This window comes from Rhinatrema bivittatum, chromosome 2, assembly GCF_901001135.1.
Source record: "Rhinatrema bivittatum chromosome 2, aRhiBiv1.1, whole genome shotgun sequence".
Classification (NCBI taxonomy): domain Eukaryota; kingdom Metazoa; phylum Chordata; class Amphibia; order Gymnophiona; family Rhinatrematidae; genus Rhinatrema; species Rhinatrema bivittatum.
The window spans coordinates 698,942,349-698,956,398 of record NC_042616.1 but is presented as its reverse complement, the minus strand read 5'-3'; the positions used below and the strand labels follow the sequence as shown (position 1 = coordinate 698,956,398).

General features: G+C 44.8%; 1 protein-coding gene and 1 long non-coding RNA gene across 3 annotated transcripts in view; one reads left to right on the top strand and one right to left on the bottom strand.

Annotated features, from left to right (window-relative positions):
- The window catches only part of LOC115085520, a 48,141-nt gene extending 37,620 nt beyond the window's left edge, over nt 1-10,521 (top strand). The window contains exons 2-5 of the long non-coding RNA XR_003854871.1: nt 5,144-5,211; nt 5,295-5,504; nt 5,932-6,048; nt 10,350-10,521. This is a non-coding gene — a long non-coding RNA (uncharacterized LOC115085520). The remainder of the gene's footprint in view (nt 1-5,143; nt 5,212-5,294; nt 5,505-5,931; nt 6,049-10,349) is intronic.
- The window catches only part of NECAB1 (N-terminal EF-hand calcium binding protein 1), a 555,658-nt gene that overhangs the window by 356,261 nt on the left and 185,347 nt on the right, over nt 1-14,050 (bottom strand). The window lies entirely within an intron of this gene.

Below are 14,050 nucleotides of genomic sequence, written 5' to 3'. Positions count from 1 at the left end.
TCTCACTCCTACATGCTGTCTTGCTCAAGCACAGGCTCTCACTATCACATGCTGTCTCTCACACACACAGAGGCTCTCCCATGCTGTCTCTGCAAACATTCAGGTCTTCACTCCCATACACACACACAGTCTCTCAACTCATCTCATACACGCACACATGCACACTGTACAAACCCTCAGTCTCTCTCTCACCTCTGGGCCTCCTCTTCACGGGCCACTGCAGGATGGGCTCTGCAACGGCCCCGGTCTTCTCGAGCCGCGCTGATCCTCTTCTGCACGTGGCTGATGCTCCTCCTCCTTCCGGCACGCGGCTGATGCTCCTCCTCCTTCCTGCCCGCGCGGCTCCGGCAACATTTTTCTTCCGGGGCCGCGCGGGCAGGAAGGAGGAGAAGTTCCTGCATTGGCTGATGCTCCTCCTCTTTCCTGCCCGCGCGGCTCCGGCAACATTTTTCTTTCGGGGCCGCGCGGGCAGGAAGGAGGAGAAGTTCCTGCATTGGCTGATGCTCCTCCTCCTTCCTGCCCGCGCGGCTCCGGCAACATTTTTCTTCCGGGGCCGCGCGGGCAGGAAGGAGGAGGAGCACCAGCATGTTTAGACGCGACTGTACCACGGTCCTGCCGATCTTCTTGCTGTGTGTATCCGGCACACAGCATAGCAGTAGTTCACCGCTCAGCCGCCATTGGGATGACGTCCACCGGCGGCCATTGGCCATCAGCGGCTCGGCGCCCCCTAATGCTCAGCGCCCTAGGCGATCGCCTAGTTCGCCTAGTGCTTCCGCCGGCCCTGTTACTCACATACTTTCTCCTCTCTTTCTCCCATATTCAATCATTCACTCACACACACACACACACACACACACACACACACACACACACTCTCTCTCTCTCTCTCACTTACTTCCCCTCTCTAGAAGCACAAGGAGCAGCAGCAGCAGCCTTCTCCTTCAGCCTGAGGGCCTACAAGCCTCCTTTTTCTAGCCATGCTGATCTTGCTCCTGCTCCAGACTGAGGAAAGGCCAATACTGCATCTTCGGGCTGGTGGATGCCTTGGTGCTACTCCTCCTGCACCTGACTGTGAGGGAAGAGTGGGAGTGGATGATTCTTCTTCTTGAGGCCCTGCAGCCTGTGCTGCTCCTCCTGAGTGCCCAGGGTAAAGGAGGTTACTGCTTCTTGTGGCTCTGGGGGCTGTGTTATTCTGACTGCATTGGGGGCTTGGTGGTGGCTTCTTCTTTAAGTCAGTGGGTGCCCCACTCTTCCTGCTCCCAAATGGAGCAGGGAAGCCGATGATTCATCTCATGGCCTCACAAACAGCGCTGCTGTTAGATTGCTGAGGGAGGGCATCCTGTGGAGGCCGCCTCCGCTGGATAGCAGTGTTGGTATTTTTATCACAATTTTTACTCTCCCACTTCAAGGGGGGCCCTGAGGAATGGGGGGGGGGGGGGGGGGGACGACACACACACCAAAAGCAAGTGCAGCAGTTCATCTTCTCCCCGCCCCCCCCCCACCAGTGGCAGAGCTCAGAGCTGTATCAGGAGGAGGGCAAGTGGCTTTTCTCCTCCATTGTGAGAGAGCATTAATGCCCCAGGATGGATGGCACCTCTGGCTGTGGCTATACCAGCCATAGGCTAGCTATGGCTCTGGCAAAGACACAAGGGGACAGGCCAGACTGAGCAGGCCACATGATCTCTATCTGCCAACAACAATTATGTTTCTATTATAACCCTCCATCAGGGAAGGGGGTTTACCTTCCCACTTCTGCAGAGCCCTAGAATAACTTACACAAGGTAGGGAAAGGAAAACACACAGCTGTGTCCCATGGAATGAGAATAGGAAAAGCCACTATGGGAATTAGCAACACATGAAAGAATAGTCCGTGCCAGAAGGTGTGTTCCAAACCAAAAAAAAAAAAGTCCAGCAATTACAAGGGAAAATCTGAAAGACTCAACCTAGAAAAAATGCAAAAGACAGAAACATTTTATGACTGCGCAGAAAAAACTCAGAGGCACTGGCACACAGCACAGTTCATATACCGTGTAAGTCTCTTCACTGCAGGGGTACAACACTTCCTCCTCAATACTTTTGGACTGCTGTGCCCCAGGATAAAAGCACAGTTCCTTTCAAAATTCTTCACCGTACTCACAGCTGGTGGGATGGTCTTCCAGTAGCTTCTAGTGGTTGGAAAAATGTCAAAGCCACTCCACCTATGTCAGGAAAGTCCCTCCTCTTCCCCAGCTCCAACAACTGGAATTCCAGGACAGGTACAGAACTCCTGCTGTACCTTCTGTCTCCCAGCCCAACTCCACTTGGAACTATAATCACAACTTCTGGGCGACTGTCAACTCTCTCTCCTTGTCTTGTGCTTTGTGGAAAGCTCCTTTTATACCTCTCATGGAACCCTATCCCCTTTGAGGGATAAGCCCTTCTGCCACTCACTGAAAACCTACTCCCCCTTGTGACTCCCACACCTAAAAGGTTCCAAGTGTTAAACATAGCGCTCTCTTAACCTATAGTAAGACCTAAGTTGCCTTATATTATAATTTTCTGTGGTATTCCAAATAATGTGTTTATTGAATAAGAACTTTATTGAAACATGGCTGACTGGCGATCTCAAGAGATTGACATGGGGTCAGCGTCTTTTGTCTCTAGGCCACCAATTAAAAATCTTGATCAGGTCGCTAATAACGGAATGCCATTTGTTGGCCTAAGTGAAATGAATTGGTGGACTCAGCCTAGTTTTCAGGAGACACTAACTGACACCATTGTTGGCAATCTCAACAGAGGGGTTAAAGATTACACAGGCATGAAACTGATTAGCCATCTCACTGTCAGATGTGGTTTCACCGAAGTATAGTTTAGGTATATTTATAGAGCAGTGTGGGAAAGCTTGCACTCTTATTGTGGATAAATGGAAATGTTTAGTTTTAGGTACATTCAATACAGCACATTTCAAGAGCACCTAATTCATTAGAAAATATGTTAAAAATATATAGATATAGTTTTGAAGTTTAGGAAGCACAGCATATCATATAAAAAAATCACAGTGCTGTAACTTATATATAAGAAATATACAAATAGGTAAATCAAATAATATAAAATAATTATGGTTAATTGGGAATATTTGTCTAGCATTATGAAATAGTCATAGTAAAAATTGAAGCCTTGCAATATAGTAGTTGATAGTGAAATGCTAATATAATCGACCTTACATAGGTCAGCTACTGCAGGCTGGACAGATACAAATATATTAATTATTAGGCACAGTCCTGGATTATTTCTAAAGCCAGAGTCAGAGTAACTTGCGGGCTGATACAGTACAGTGAGCTCCGACGGAGCGCACTGTTAGCCGGCATCTGGACACGCGTTTTGGACACGCTAGCTTCACCCCTTATTCAGTAAGGGTTAATAGCGCGTCCAAAACATACGTCCAACCCCCCTGAACCTAATAGCGCCCGCCACATGCAAATGCATGTTGATGGCCCTATTAGGTATTCCCGCGCGATACAGTAAGTAAAATGTGCGGCTTGGCTGCACATTTTACTTTAAGAAATTAACGCCTACCCAAAGGTAGGCGTTAATTTCTGCCGGCGCTGGGGAAGTGCACAGAAAAGCAGTAAAAACTGCTTTTCTGTGCACCCTCCCACTTAATATCATGGCGATATTAAGTCGGAGGCCCCAAAAGTTACAAAAAGTAAAAAAAAAAAAAAAAATTTAAAATGGGCCCGCGGCTTGCGGGCCAAAAACCGGAAGCTCAATTTTGCCCGCGTCTGGTTTCCGAACCCATGGCTGTCAGCGGGCTCAAGAACCGACACCAGCAAAATTGAGCGTCGGCTGTCAAACCCGCTGACAACCGCCGCTCCTGTCAAAAAAGAGGCGCTACGGACACGCCTCTTTTTACCGCCAGCCCTAATTAAAATAAATTATAATACTGAATCGCGCGCTGGGAGAGTGGGCATTCGCCCGCTCTCCCGAGTTTTTACTGTATCTGCCTGTGGGAAAGTTTCACTTGGGAACTGGAATATGTACACAATTCCTGACTCAGGGGCCGATGCAAAAAACTTGCGCTGAAAGCGGGCGCTATGTATTCAGCGCCCGCTTTCATAAACAGCCCTCAGGCACCTCTCCTGGGGGCGCAATGCAATATTTAAATTAGGGTTCACATTGTCAAGGAGGCGCTAGGGGCGATTGCATGCCCCTAGTGCCTCATTGACAGTGCAAGCAGGAAAGAGGTCCGCTGTGGTGGCTGTCCGCCGGTTAAGAAAATGGATGCTGAATTTATCAGGGTCCCATTTTCCTAACCAGTGCACATGCCTGACTACCGGCACAAGAAGGAGTGTATAAAATCAATATTAAAGTGTCGGGCACTTAATATTCATTTATTCACTCCTTCACTTATTGCGGATTGGTCCCTTTACTGTCACATGTCAGTGATAGGACCAATCTCCTTTCAGAAGGCTGTCCTGCGTCAATCTGCAGGTTATAAGTGCACTGGGCTCAGCACACTTTATTGCATCGGCTCCTCAGTCTTTTTTCAGGTCTTTATATATTCTAACATCCTTTCTTACCTATCATTCTATTCTGACCTGAATAAGAGAGTGTTAGCTCCCAAAAACGACTCAAGAAATGTATTAAGTTGGTCCAATAAAAAGGTATCACATTATATATTTTTTGTTTGTATTTGTTAATCTTATTTGTTTACTTGAATTTATTTATCACCTAACTGGCAAGGCTCTAAGTGATTTACAATTTCAAAATATGTAATCAAGTAAAACAAGAACAATATAATGACTATAACTTCACCACATTAAAACTGAATCAAAAGAATCCAAATAAAAACAATAAAGTACAATACAAGAAACAAAAATATATTATTTAATATGAAGAATAAATAATAATTTATTTCTATTCTAACCTAAACTAATATTTGCCACTTGCGCTTAGCTGAGATTTTTCTTGTGATAGTATTGACATCGATGATGCCTGATGACTGATGATAGATGTGGGAAGTGGAATGCTCTTTGTTTAATCACCTGCTGGCATACTAATGCTATTAGTGGACGAAGGGTTGATGGATGCATTTGTTGGAAGAGTTCTAGCATGCAGGAGATTCGGATGGGAGGATTATTAATTTACTTTTTCTTCATTGCAGCCCATCTTCCTACTGTTGCTGCCACTGCCAGAAATAATCTTGCCAGCTTGTCAACAGTAATATTTTAAGTATGTTATGGAACTGTCAGAGTGTTATTGTCAATGTCTACTTATGTGCATGCTGACAACCTAGTACTGTCTTTCTTCCTCAGCAACAACACACCAGAGAAAAAAAGGAAGAATTCTCCCATACGCTCTGTAACACTTTCCCACTGAAACACACGGATTTTATCTGCCACAAGTTTATGCAAATTGTACAGTGGTTGATGGTACACCCCATCATGGACTGACTGATCACTTGCTGCTGCTCACTGAATTCCTGCAGTACCCACAAGGATGCAAGTTAAATAAAATTATTTCTAGTAAGTGAACATAAAATAGGGCATTGTAGCTCAGATGCTACAGATTTGACTCGCTAAGGAGCCTCACTGTGCATTTTTTTCTGTCTTTTCCTTGATGTGCTCCATTTGGTCTGGTTTTTTTTTTCACACCAACATGGAATTCATGCACTCTGTTCTGCATTTGCTCTCATATAGAAATTGGAATACCTGTACATTATTCCTTGAACAGGATCTAATCTAATACTACCTTATATTGTTAGCATTCTATGTGAAAGTTTTCTTTGCTCATCCTCTACTAAGAGCATCTATTACCTTCTTCTGAAATTTTCTTTTCCTTTTGCAATGGCTTCCCATATTGTCTCAGAAACTGCTGTGTGGGTTTGTTTGTTTTTTTAATGAGGTGATGCATATTAACACTGATTTCTGTTGTTTTCTTGTGCTTCCACAGGAAGGAATGTTCTTGAAACATCTGCTGAAATCAAATCCTTTCCAGGGTGATACTCAAATTTAAGACCATATTGTAAGAAAATCCTTAAAGGTTTCTGATTAGTCTCTGCTCCTATAGGTAAGCCATTGATGTGATCATGTCATTTTGAGCAACTAAATCTAAAACCAAGGTTCTTGTCCTTAATTTATGCGGAATTATTGACACCCTTGAAGCATACGCAATGGTTTATTATCTTCCTGCATTGGCTTGAATATCAAATAAACTAGGCCAGACTGTTTCGTTTTAAAGTAGAATCCAGGTGCAATGCACGGTGGGAATGTCTCTTAATTTTCATGGACTGATTCTACTAATGATGCTGGAGTATGTCTCACATGACTATTGTTATATCACACAACAGAGAGATCACAAATTCACAATGTGATTAAACATTTATTTAAAAACATCTTGCACATGAATAGACAATGTTCATAAATTACAATTCATTTATTACCAAAAACTAAAATTCCACATTCCCAAAAGATAAATTCAGATCATAAATTTCTTAACATAGATCTAAATATTTAATTCAATTCAACAAATTAATCCAAAATCCAGGTGTTTAGCTACTTCTTAACAGAAGCCCATTAGACTACTTCTCAGTATGGGTCTTCTCAACATCAGTTCTCAACTGATGTTGAGAACTGATGTTGGGTATGTTGAGAACTGATGTTGGGTCTTCTCAACTGATGTTGAGAAGACCCATACTGAGAAGTAGTCTAATGGGGGGACCGTGGGCTTCCAGGGGTGAAACTCCAGTTAGCCCTTGCACCGAACTCTCGACTCCTTGACCTCTCAAAGGTCCACCTAAGTCCCAGCGGTCCGGGTGCTTACGGGCTCCTCCTGGGGGGACCGTGGACTTCCAGTTGTGAAGACTCCGTTCCTCTTCTTGACGTCACGACTCTTTGTCTGCCTCCACAGTTGCCTCAGTCTCTAGCGCCGAGGGTCAGCTGGTCACATCTTCTGTTCTGCCTCGCCACCCGATGGGAGAACCTACGGATCTTCCTCTTAAGGTATACCATCCTCCCGTCAGCCCAAGGGTTCACAAGCCTGAGTATAACACCAACTTCTGTATCTTCCACATCATCTTTATTTTGTTCATAAGTTTATTCATTTTCAATTCATTTTAATTAATGAAATAATTGTGTACAAAATAAAAATTATACACAATCTCCATAGAAAATAATTGTACTGAACATACATACACACATACACATATACACACATAGTGAAAGAAGCATTAATAATCCTTAATGCATCATAGTTATTATAACAATAAAAGCATTGATGCTCCAATTATTAAACATTGCCTAGACAAAAACCGCATGTTTTGTTGCGCTCCTCCCGTGGCAGGAACCACATGAGGTGCTTACCTTCGTGGCCCAGAGGCCGCAGCTGAAGCCGGGGCATTGCCTGAAGCCGCCAATGCCAGGAGCCGTGCCAGGGTTTCTAACGTGGCAGGAGCCGCCGCGAACCAGCCGTCTTCTTTGCGGCCTGGATGCCACAATCCCCAATCTCCTCCAAGCAGGAAGCTGCCCCCGTTCCTCCTCAGGCGGCAGGGAAGCCGCCACTGATGTTGGGGCCTGTCCTGCGGCCCTTCTCCTGCTCTGCGGTCCTTCTCCTGCTCCTGCGCTGAGCTGGCAGGATGCCGCTGTCCATGGTCCTGCTGCCCTGCTTCCACTTCCCTTAGGCACAGGGCCGCGCCTCTCTTCTAGATTTAAAGGGCCAGTGCAGGTGTGGTCCTCTTCAGGCTCCTCCCTGGGTGTTTTCTGCTTCACCCTACAAAAGGGCTCTGTGCTCAGTTCAACTTTGCCTTTGCAAGGAGCATGTTCCCTCCTGGAACTGTCCTTCAGGAGCTGGTCTTCTATTGGACTTCCGTGTACTCCTCACTCCTGATTGGCATTCCATGTTCTTCGTTGGATCCTTCATTGTCTTCTCTTCTGGTCTCTGCTGATGCTTCGCCCATCCTGATGTCTCCATTGTCTTAGCCTTGATGTTCCTTGACCTCTTTACCATGTCCTGATGTCCATCTTCCAGATGTCTTCCTGGACTCGCCTTGATCCATCCCAGTGTGGTCCGTGACCAGCCGGTTGGGCTGTGTAGGGCGTGCTGTGGCCCAGTGACCCGCAACCACCCCAGGCGCGGTGTGTAAGGTGCTGGTGGGTTTTTCCTCATCTGGAAAAGTCAAAGACCTCTACTTCCTCCTGGCTTGTAGTCTTCAGAATGATCCACTTCGTCTGTCCTGGCTACTCTTTGATGAGTGTCCAGAATGCTATCTTGAACTTCCTGGATCTTCGCCTTGAGGCTTCTCCTTCTGAGTTCCCCCAATGTTCTCTGATTTTAACTTGTCTGATCCTGAGTCCGTCTGTTCCTGAGGCCATCAGCTTCCATGTTCCAGTCCTCACCTATCTCAGCCTATTCCAGCCTGCCGCCTTCTGCCGTTATCCAGTGGCCAGTCCGAAAGGGCTTGGAGCTCTCCCATCCTTAGTCCCGCAACATGTTTAATCCATTGAGATTCTTTCCATCGATCATATAGAAACATAGAAACATAGAAATGACGGCAGAAGAAGACCAAACGGCCCATCCAGTCTGCCCAGCAAGCTATGTACTTTTTTTTTTTCTTCACATACTTGTTACTCTTGGCTTTTAGTAACTTTTAGTTCTATTTCCCTTCCACCCCACCATTAATGCAGAGAGCATTGCTGGAACTGCATCCAAGTGAATATCTAGCTTAATTAGGGGTAGTAACCGCCGCAATAAGCAAGCTACACCCATGCCTCTGTCCACCCAGACTATGCAATTCGGACCTTGTTGGTTGTTGTCCATTTACAGATCCTCTTTTCTACATTCCCCTGCCATTGTATCAGAGAGCTATGCGTTGAAAGAGAAGTGTTAGACTTTCTCCCCTGCTGTTGAAGCAGAGTGCTATGCTGGATATGTATTGAAAGCAAAGTATCGGCTTATTTGGTTTTGGGGAAGTAACTGCCGTAACAAGCAAGCTACATCTCACTTTTTTGTGAATGCAAAACCTTTTTTTCTTTTTTTTCTTCCACATTTCCTCTTGCTGTTGAAGCCCAGAGCAACGCTGGAGTCTCACCAACCGTGGGCATGTACATCGAACAAGGGCATTATCTCCAGGTAGTAGCCCTCATTCTCGCGAGCCACATTAACAATCAACAAATATTGAACAAGCCTAATAATTGGCAATACCTATAGCCTATGTCCTAACCGGTAAATTTACATACTCTTACCCACCCTTCTGGTTTTTTTTTGGAGATGGCAGCACTCTATCCTTCCGCTCCATGAATGTGGTATACCATTAGCATCCTGCTCCGTGAATGCCACTCCAGCCTTCCGCTCCGTGAAGGTGGAACACCGACCACTGGCATCCTGCTCTGTGAATGCCTCTGTGGCTACTGCTGCTCCGTGCAGTGTTCTGCCGCCTCCTCCCACCCCTGGCCTTGCGGGCCAGGTAATTGCTTATGCCAGGCCTTCATTGGGCCACCCCCCCCATGCTTAGCATATATCCATCCCCACGCTTTCCCCCTATGCAAAGTCCTTGGTGCTCCGCTCCTCCCCTTCCCCCGACACCAAAACTTCCCTCCTATGCAGCGACAAATCTCCTTATGCACCGGTGAGGACCCTGCGTCCGCTACTTTTCGTGGCTGTGACAACTCCCCCCTACAACAAGTCCTATAATTTGGGCTTCAAGGGCTGCTGCTTCTCCCTTTTGCTGCAACAGGTCTAAGGTGATCTCTAGCTCAGCCTTTCTGCGCACTTCGGTGGCGGCTGTGGCAGCAGCGGCTTACTGTTGTTCTTCTATTCTGAGCCCTTCTATCTTGAGGGCTGCTGCTTGTTCGGCATAGTGTATGCGAGCCACCCCCTTTTCATTCACGTCCTCTAGACTTGATCAGATGAATAAAGATTCACATAGAGATGAGATAAAGTTCTTAGGCGTAGGGAACAGAAATAGTTTTTTTACTCAACACATTGGAACTTTAAGGACTGAATTCTAACATTGACTGGTTTCTCTTTTTTTTTTTTTTTTTTTTAAAGAAAATCCCCTTAATAAAAAAGAAAAGCTCACTTAAAACATCATTTAAAATCAAGGAGAAAGTAGATCATTGATAGCATTGGTCACATGACTGAGGGATATGCTCTGGACTGATGGATATCAAAACTTTCTACTTTGTATATAAACAGGTTTCTCCATTAACTCTGTTTCAATCCCTTTGAGGAGTAGGTAGCCAGAATACCATTGTTAACAACTGTTGGATCAGGTTTAACCAACCTATTTGTGAGTAGAATCACTGATTTTTTTGGTATGTTAATGTTTTTTTTAAATAAAAGTTTTACAATTATGATTATTTTATGTGTTGCAGCTAACTTGAAGATTATGCTTTTCCCTGATGCAGCTACATTGCGGCGAAATGTTGTCAGCATCAATTTATATAAAATTTCAATTACATCGCAGTTGGAAAGCACCTTTGAGTGATAAGAAACATTTTCATTTTTTCATTTGACGTTATGTGCTCAAACTAGAAGAAGCAGGTGCATTCTTCTGCCAAGATTTAGTACAAGCTGCATCTGATCTTGAAAGTAATGAGCCTTTTGTAATAAAAATGTTTTTGCATGTGGTGATTTTTTGAAGAAAATATTAGTATAAAAATAGTATAAAAAGAAATAAAAAGAAAATAGGACGGAAGGAAGTTTTTCACTTATGATGTTAATTTAAACATTTTATTGAGAGCATACTCGCTCCCTGTTGTGCTGAAGTCTTTTCCTCATCTTTCATTTTGTTTTTTTTTATATATTTTTTACATGTTTGGATTGTGATTAAAAACCTATTGAGTGGGATTTATTTTGATCGATTAGTCACCTTTATCCTACTGTCTTCTTTATTGTGGTTTTATTCACTTCCTGAACCAAATCATTTCTTTTATGATACCGCACAGAACATTTCACAAGGGGATAGATCTGCATCCTTATGCTCAGTCATACAGTTGGCAGTTTGACACTATTTCTGCTGTGAAGTTTCCCAACGAATGCCATATGTTGTGTGTTTTCTAATTGGGAACAGCTGAACATATTTGATTTTCATTGCTTCCTGGCTGACTGGAAGTTTTCAGGCTCTGCCAATGGTATTGTCCTTTTTAGTTGATTCTATTCAGCACAATGGAAGCCTCTAGCACAATGACTTTTAAGTCCATTCTCTGCACATACTGTGACTGTAGCAGTCTCTGCAAGAGAAAGATTTTTTAGTTTGAATAGAAGTACAAAATACACTGCCTACTGTAGCAAAAAAAAAAAAAAAATTATACAAAAACAGACTGCCAGTTCCCAAAAGATCAAACTGAAAAGAGAACTCAGGCACAAGAAAATTAACAGATGATGACAAGTATATATTTAAAAGCTGGTCCAGCATTGTCATAGTATACTAACACCACGCTTAGAAGATATAGAAATTAAAATTCCTTGAAGGATCAATGACATCTGGTCGCTGCTTATCACTATACTATGTCACTGAATTCTATATAAATCCAGCTTTAGGCAAAATAGCGACCTGTGCAAGAGACAAAAATGTTGTACCCTTTTCCCACCCCTATGAAAATCGATCCATGTGGGTACATGTCTCCGATGCACGGTGAAAGAAATTAAAAAAAAAAAAATGGATGGAAAGAGCTGTGTCCCCATAATAAAAAGACATGCACCTTTTATTTCCCCATAAAGTGTAAGCATATATGAAATAAATGTAGTAAGACAAAAAATTAGTGAACTGTGAAGAAGGAAGGCAGCAGGGGATAAAGAAAAAGGAGAAAGATGAGGCTAGTGATCCAGAGCTCCTCACCTGTTCCAGTGCGTCACTTTCCTCCTGTAGCTGCAGATAATTTTGATCCCCAGCAGTGGCTGCTCAGGGCTACTATAGAGTGGATGCATGGAGAGACTCTGCGGCTTGGAAGATAGACCCTGCCTGGGCATGGGCTGAGATGGGCAATGCCAAACGCTGTTGGCTATTTAGACACCTAGTGCACCTTGGGCCAGATATGGAAGCAGAGGTTGACAGCAAAAAGAACAGGAGCAGTAGCAGAAGCCAGTAGGGGTGTGCATTCGTTTTGAACTTAAATATAAAATGCTACTTTTTTTTTTTTTAACTTAAAAAAGTGATGAGGCGAAAACGATCGGATTTCCAACTTATTCAACATAGCTATGTTGAATATGTTGGAAATCGCGATTGTTGATCCAAAATAAAAATTTAAACCCCTCACCTTCCTTAATCCCCCCCCAAAGACTTACCACAACTCCCTGGTGGTCCAGCGAGGAGTCAGGACGCCATTTCTGCCATTTCTGAACTCCTTTGCGAGGAGCACGTGACGTCGGCGCCACGTCGGAGTGACGCGGCGTCACGTGATTCCCCGTGCGATCGCTCCGGGACCCTCCGTTCGACCCAAAAGGAACTTTTGGCCAGCTTGGGGGTGTCAGGAGGCCCCCCCAAGCTGGCCAAAAGTTCCTTTTGGGTCGAACGGAGGGTCCCGGAGCGATCGTTCGGGGAATCACGTGACGCCGACGTCACGTGCTCCTTGCAAAGGAGGTCAGAAATGGCGTCCTGACCCCGCTGGACCACCAGGGAGTTTTGGTAAGTCTTGGGGGGGGGGGGGGGGGATTAAGGAGGCTGAGGGGTTTAAATTTTTATTTGCACATATGGACATAGACTCAACTTATGGAATTCTCCATATGTCCATATTGACCGCAAATGGGACCCCCTTTCGACTTATGGACTTATGAACATAAACTTTTGCTCTGCACATCCCTAGAAGCCAGTCCCTTCCAGAGCAGCCCATTTCTGTGGTGCTAAGGGATCAGCCCATCCCCTGCCTGAATGCAGGGGAGAGCCCTCACCTTGTCTGAGCTCAGTCTGAAACTGCTGCTCCTGAGGTGATCCCTTCCCACTGGAAGCTGTAGGAGGAGAGCAATGCATCTTCCCTGCAGCTGCTTCCGCCTCAACTGCCGGCTTCACTTTTCCTGCACTAGGCTAAGGGGTTCAAATTTCATAGCGAAGCCAGAAGAGGAGGAGAAGAGGCAGTTGTAGGGAAGAGCTGCTACTCTGCTTCTCCAACTGTCAAGGGAAGGGGTCAAGTGCTGGAAAGTCATTTTGGTCATTTCATATTTGCATCTGAGTGGGGGGTCAGGTGCCAGAACAGAAGTGTCTGCCAGCAGCGATGTACTACTACCCATTAAAATACTTAACGGTACTGCAGGCTAGCACCTGATCCTCTCCCAACCCCTCTAATCACCAAACTTGCAAAAAATAAAAAATAAAATAGATGTGGGTTAAAGAGACCTGAGGTTGGCCTCTCCCTCCCTTCATGATATAGAGGAAAATTCACTAAGCCCTCTTCTGTCTCCACCCTACATTCCCCACCCACCTGCAACCACAATTCCACACTCCCCAGCCTACCTGGATCCTCCCAAACCCCAATTAGTAGAGTCTTATCCACTCCCAGCGATGCTCTGACAGGAACTCTGGAAGTGTAGCATAGGCTAACAATGTTGCTGTCAGAGTCTGCCATCAGTTCAGTGTTTTTAGTCCTCCTCCTTTGTACTCTACTATCTTACAGGGTCATTCATCAAGTAGCATTAGGGCGTTATTGTAGGCATTAGGGCCCTAACACCTGTGATAATGCCATAACACCAGGGATAATAAATGCATCGCAAGACGTGTATGCAAATTTTAAAAATGTAGTCAAAAGGGAGGAGTTTATGAAAATGAGGGTTTAATGTTGAGTGTGATAGTGTAATGCATGTTTTAATGCTGGAAATAACTACATATACCTGAAATGGGATTTGTGATGAATATTGTGGGTGCTGTTAGGGGGAGGGAGGGAGAGGGAGAGGGTACCTCTGGGGATGTACACATATGTCAACTATTTATACCACTGTAGGAGGGTCAAGCTCGAGGTGAGCTTTTGATGGTGGTCTAGGGTTAGGGGGGAAGATTTATATGCACAATCAGAAGTATGAACAGCACAGTACACATCAATGAAGATTTGATGTGATTTGGAGTGAGGAAAGATACACAAAGATG